Source organism: Oncorhynchus masou, chromosome 23 (assembly GCF_036934945.1).
Source record: "Oncorhynchus masou masou isolate Uvic2021 chromosome 23, UVic_Omas_1.1, whole genome shotgun sequence".
Lineage (NCBI taxonomy): Eukaryota > Metazoa > Chordata > Actinopteri > Salmoniformes > Salmonidae > Oncorhynchus > Oncorhynchus masou.
In genome coordinates this window covers 39,001,496-39,008,287 of record NC_088234.1, presented here as the reverse complement: position 1 = coordinate 39,008,287, position 6,792 = coordinate 39,001,496, and positions in this window count along the sequence as shown.

Below are 6,792 nucleotides of genomic sequence, written 5' to 3'. Positions count from 1 at the left end.
GTCACAAACTATTTTAAATGTTCTATGTATTTTTACTGACCCGAGTATGATGTATTTTCTTCTGACCAGTTGGTCATAATTGTGTCCTCTATCATAATTTTGACCACTAGGCCATAATGTGCTATATTATGTACTGTCATGGTTAAGACCTCATCATAACCTGGCAATGACCACCTGACTACAGCTTATTACCTACTGTAAAAAGTATTGCAGAGGTTGAATATTGAAAACATTGTTCATTACATTTCTATTTGTTTCCATAGGCACCAATTCAAGTTTAAATCTGCAACATATTCTTACATTTAGATCAAGCAATGGCATAAACAAATCTACATCACATTTTTTAGCACATCTGCTTACAGTAATTGTTGCATAATTCACCCACAGACATTAAATGCATAGAAAGACCTACAGTATTGTTTTATTTTGTTAGTGGTTAGTCCTTCTATAGCTAAAGGACTCCTGATATCACCAGGAGAGATAAATCATTTTTTTTGTCTGTCGTTGTCTAGTACTTACTGTCTTTTTACTAACTAGGTCCTGCTACTTTAAGTGCTGCCTGTCTTCCCAGTAGCCTACCTGGTTTGTGAAACGCTGACTGCTCATAACTTGCAGATGATTGTTGACACATCAACCAGGATTAAGGGGCAGAGCAATACGTGACTGTTGTTGTTTTGGTAATCAGTGGCTGTATTGGAGGCGAGGTGGTTTCTCCTCTCCTCGTCAGTTAGCAATTAGTACTGGGAGTTGTGCTTTTCACCTCTGCAAGACAATTAGTAATTAGTACTTCAGTCTCCACTGTTTTCTCTCTCTGCAGCTGTGTCAGTGGCGGTATCGTTGCAAAACTAAGACGGTATCTGCCGAGTTTCTCCGCAGAGTTGTTTGAGGAAGTAAAGAGAGGAAGGTTCCACACCACTCTCTCACTTGAGTATCTTACCTAGTTATTTTCAGATCTCATTTAGCTCTTTTGTAGCTTTGGCAACTATGTGTGTTTTCTATACCTGTCCACTCTTCTCCCTGTAGGCTTTACAGATGCTCCGCACCCCTTGGCTGCAACCCTTCTAATTTAGTGTACCCTGCGGACACAACCCATGGGAAATTCCTGGTCTCTGGCAGCGTTTGGAACGGCCGATCTGCGGTCAAGAATGCAGAGTTAATCTAAGCCTATGATGCCCTACAGTCCCTTGACTTTTGCGTCCTGACGGAGACATGGATCGCCCCAGAGAACGTTTTCACTCATAGTCCGAGCGTATCTGGTCGTCGCGGTGGTGGCACAGGGCTACAAAATTCTCCTATGTGGAGATTTTCTCTTTTCTCCCTCACTCACCTGTCCAACTCCTCATTTGAATTCCTTTCTGTCACAGGCAGTTGTCCACTCAAGCTTAAAATTGTAGTCATCTTTCGCACCACCAGGTGTCCTTAGAGTTCCTCAAATTACATTGACACCCTGATAAGCTCATTTCCTGACAATGGCTCACCGCTCTTCGTACTTGGCGACTTCAACCTCCCAATGTCTGACTTCGATTAGTTTATTTCAACTCTTTCTTTACCCTCCTTGCCTCTTTTGACCTCATCCTTTCACCGTCCCCTCCCACTTTCCAGTCCCCTCCCACTTTTCCAGTCCCCTCCCACTTTCCCAGTCCCCTCCCACTCACAAGGCAGGCAATATGCTTTACCTCATCTTTACTAGGCTGTTCACCTACTAATCTCATTGTAACCCCCCCCCCCCCTCCAGGTCTCTGATCACGACTTTGTTTCCACTCAGCCCTACCCAGATGGTCGCAATCTACGCTCTCTTTCCCACTACTCTGTCCTTTTATATCCTATCATTTCTCCCTTCTGCTAAATCCTTATCCATCCTGTCTCCTAATCCTGCCTCTTCGACTTTACTCTCCTCCCTCTCTGCATCCTATCTCTCACTGTCCCCTTTCCTCCAAGGCCAGCTCGGCCCTACAGAACGGTGCTTGGGCAGCTGAGTGATAATGGAGGAAAATGAAACATCCGGAGGAACCTATTATCCTTTCACTCCCTGATCTCTACCTTCTCTTCCTCTGTATCTGCTGCTAAAGCCACTTTCTACCACTCTAAAATTCAAGCTTCTGTCTCTAACCCTAGGAAACTATTTTCCACCTTTTCCTCCCTCCTTAATCCTCCACCCCCTACCTCCTTCCACGTGACTTTGTCAACCATATTGAAAAGAAGGTTGACAACATCCACTCCTCATTCACTCAGCCAATTGAGTCCACTGGTCCCACTGACACAGAACTACCCTACGCCTTGACCTCTTTCGCCCTCTCTCTCCAGATGAAATCCTGGAACTAATGAGGTCCGGCTGCCCGACAACCAACACCATCCCCTCCTCGTTTCTCCAGACCATCTCTGGAGACCTTCTCCCATTCCTCACTTCCCTCATCGACTCATCCCTGACCACTGGCTGTGTCCCCTCTTACTTAAAAACAGCCCAAGTGCTCCCCTCCTCAAGAAACCAACTCTCCACTCCTCTGACATCAAACATCTTTATTTCCTTTCCAAAACACTTCAAGACGGGTCACTCAACCGAGACTGCTCTTCTCTGTGTCAGAGGCTCTCCCGTACTGCCAAAGCTGATTCTCTTTCCTCTGTGCTCATCCTCCTAGAACTATCCTCTGCCTTCAACACTGGGGACCATCAAATCCTCCTCTCCACCCTCATAGGGTTGGGCATCTCAGGCTCTGCACACTCTTGGATTGTATCCTACCTAGCAGGCCGCTCCTACCATTTGACGTGGAGAAGACCTGTGTCTGCACCACATACTCTCACTACTGGTGTGCCCAAGGGCTCGTTTCTAGGCCCTTTCCTCCTCTCTATAAACTGAAACACTTCGTCGTACACAACGATCCAGAGCATCCCAAACATACTCAATGGGTGACATGTCTGGTGGGTATGCAGGCCATGGAAGAACTGGGACATTTTCAGCTTCCAGGAATTGTGTACAGATCCATTGCCACATGGGGTCGTGCATTGTCATGCTAAAACATGAGGTGATGGTGGCGGATGAATGGCACAAAAATGGGCCTCAGGATCTCGCCACCATGGGGCACTCTGTTCACAACATTGACATCAGCAAACCGCTGGCCCACACAACACCATACATTTTGTCTGCCATCTACAGTTGAAACAGGATTTGTCCGTGAAGAGCACACTTCTCCAGTGGCCATCAAAGGTGAGCATTTTCCCACTAAAGTCGGTTACGGCGCAGAACTGCAGTCAGGTCAAGACCCTAGTGAGGACGTTGAGCATGCGACGAGCCTCCCTGAGATGGTTTCTAATAGTTTGTGCAGAAATTATTCAGCTGTGCAAACCCATAGTTTCATCAGCTGTCCGGGTGGCTGGTATCCGACGATTCCGCAGGTGAAGAAACCGGATGTGGTCCTGGGCTGGCATGGTTACACGTGGTCCGTGGTTTGAGGCCGGTTGGACATACTGCCAAGCTCTCTAAAATGATGTTGGAGGCAGCTTATGGTGAACATGACATTTTCTGCCATTTTCTACCTCTGATTGACATTCATGCAGTCAGCATGCCAATTGCATGCTCCCTCAAAACTTGAGACCAATGTGGCATTGTGTTGTGTGACAAAACTGTATATTTGAGTGGCCTTTTATTGTCCCCTGCACAAGGTGCACTTGTGTAATGATCATGCTGTTAATCAGCTTTTTGTTATGTCACACCTGTCAGGTAGATAGATTATCTTGGTTCAGCATACATGTGCTCTAACTCGAGAAATTATTTGTTATTTTACGATTGGACAATGTTTGTTCCCTGCATATAAAACCTTGAAGTCTACTGGAAACGCCCAAATTCAAGATTGCAATTTTGATGGCTCACACAGTGAGCGTACTGTACATGGAAAGCTGGTGTGCATGAAGTTGTACTTCATGTTTTAGTATGGAAAACGGCCGTGAGGGTTTTTTAGCCACAATTACAATCTTTATAGAATAAAAATGTAATTTCATCAATTAAATGTAGAAAAACATATTTGAGTGAACTTGATCAATTCAACACTTGAAACAGAAAGTGAATTCTTTCACTCTCCCTCCGGTTTTAGCTTTCGGCTATCACTGTCTGGCTGGCTAGCTTTAGGTCATTTACTATCCCATACCAGTGACAAACTTGGCTATTGACATATGGTAGTGCACAAACCAAATCTAGCTCACTTATTTTGCAAGCCAAAAATGTATTCAGAAACGGAGGAAGAGGATAGCTAGCAATAGCATTTTTTAACTAGGCAAGTCAGTTAAGAAAAAAATCTTATTTTCAATGATGGCCTAGGAACAGTGTGTTAACTGCCTTATTCAGGGGCAGAACAACAGATTTTTACCTTGTCAGCTCAGGATTCGATCTTGCAAGCTTCCGGTTACTAGTCCAATGCTCTAACCACTTGGAAACCCTGCCGCCCCAAATGCTAAACTTAGCTGATGCCTCTTCAACAAGAGGCAACTGTGACAACGTTGATCCTAAGATAAAAATAATACATTTGACCTTTTAACAAAATCCCATCCAAAGAAAGCCTGTCTCCCGGACTGACCCCAAATCTACGATCAGATGCATGACCAAATCGTCACACTTCAATTTAGCCCGCAGGCAGGCTCTATAGAAATCTGAGTGTCCACAGTGCAGACAAAAAGAGGCTCCCAAAACACAACTCATGCGGTATGCTCCATAAATAAACTGTCTGCTTTAAATAAAACCTGTCTGCTTTCCCCCAAAATGCCAGCAGATCGCGATTGAATACATTTCCAATTGAATGCATTTCGTGATTGAATACATTTCCCAACTCTGGGATGCTGGTCGTTTCCAGCTACAATGGTCATTTACAACATTAAACATGTCTACACTGTATGTGCTTTTCTTTCAAAAACAAGGACATTTCAAAGTGACCCCAAACTTTTGAACGGGTATGTATGTATGTATGTATGTATGTATGTATGTATGTATGTATGTATGTATGTGTATGTGTGTGTGTATGTGTATGTGTGTGTGTATGTGTGTGTGTGTATGTGTGTGTGTATGTGTGTGTGTGTATGTGTGTGTATGTGTATGTGTGTGTATGTGTATGTGTGTGTGTGTGTGTGTGTGTGTGTGTGTGTGTGTGTGTGTGTAACACAGTGTCCTCCATCATACTTAAATGGAAGAAGTTTGGAACCACCAAGACTCTTCATAGAGCTGGTCGCCCGGCCAAACTGAGCAATCGTGGGAGAAGGGCCTTGGTCAGGGAGGTAACCAAGAACCCGATGGTCACTCTGACAGAGCTCCAGAGTTACTCTGTGGAGATATGGAGAACATTCCAGAAGGTCAACAATCTCTGCAGCACTCCACCATTTATGATAGAGTGGCCAGAATGAAGCCACTCCTCAGTAAAAGGAGCCCAACCAAGAGTTTGCCAAATGGCACCTGAAGACTTTCAGACCATGAGAAACAAGATACTCTGGTCTTATGAAACCAAGACTGAACCTGGCACCATCCCTACAGTGAAGCATGGTTGTGGCAGCATCCTGCTGTGGGGATGTTAAAGGGACTTAAAGACCAGTCAGGATTGAGGGAAAGATGAATGGAGCAAAGTACAGAGTGTTACTTGATGAAGACCTGCTCCAGAGCATTCAGGACCTCAGACTGGGGCGAAGGTCCACCTTCCAACAGGACAACGACCCTAAGCACACAGCCAAGTGGTCTCTGAATATCCTTGCGTGTCCAAGTCAGGACCCGGACTTGAACCCGATCGAACATCTCTGGAGAGACCTGAAAATAGCTGTGCAGTGACGCTCCCCATCCAACCTGACAGAGCTTGAGAGGATCTGCACAGGAGAATGAGAGAAACTCCCCAAATACATGTGTGCCAAGCTTGTAGCGCCATACCCAAGAAGACCCAAGGCTGTAATTGCTGCCAAAGGTGCTTCAACAAATAACTGAGTAAAGGGTTTGAATACTTATGTAAATTTGATATTTCTGTTTTTGGGAAAATTTCTAAAAAGGCAAGTCAGTGAAGAATAAATTCTTATTTACAATGAATGCCTACCTTGGACCAAGTGTGCCCTGTGGGACTCCCAATCATGGCCTGATGTGATGCAGCCTGGTTTTGAACCAGGTACTGCAGTGACCCCTCTTGCACTGCGATGCAGTGTCTTAGACCACTGCGTCACTCGGGAGTCCATAGATTGTAGATCGATTCCATTTTTGAATAAGGCTGTAACGTAACGAAATTTGGAAAAAGTCAGGGGTTCTGAATTCTTCCCTAATGCACTGTACTCCGCTTTGTGTTTTAACCCTTTCTGTCTGACTTTTGACCCGCTGGCACTGTGTAAATAACTACTGGCATGACTCATTAGTGTGAAGGTACTAACTCATTGGCTGGGTGCCAAAGCTGACATTCTTAATGTTCTCGTTTCATTATCCCTCCGTTTACTGCCTCTGTCGCAGCATGTCTGCCATCAGTCTCCGAGCATTCCAAAACAGAGGTGGATGAATAGGCCTGTATAAATATAATTGCAAAGTCTGTGGATTGGCTCTTGTGTGGAAGATAATCATTTGATATGGTACCATCCCAAATAGACAGGCCTAAAACCAGCATTCAGCCAAAAGGTTTGAGGTAGGCCTATAATGTGCGTGTGAGCGTAAGATTTGTACTGATTTTTGTATTGATTTTATTCATTACAGGGAAGAGGATATTTTTGTATGTATTTCTATTGATAAAAGGAAAGGATAGGGCGGTAGCTCCTATCTCACGGATGCGTAGGGCTTTAGTGACGTAGTACGCA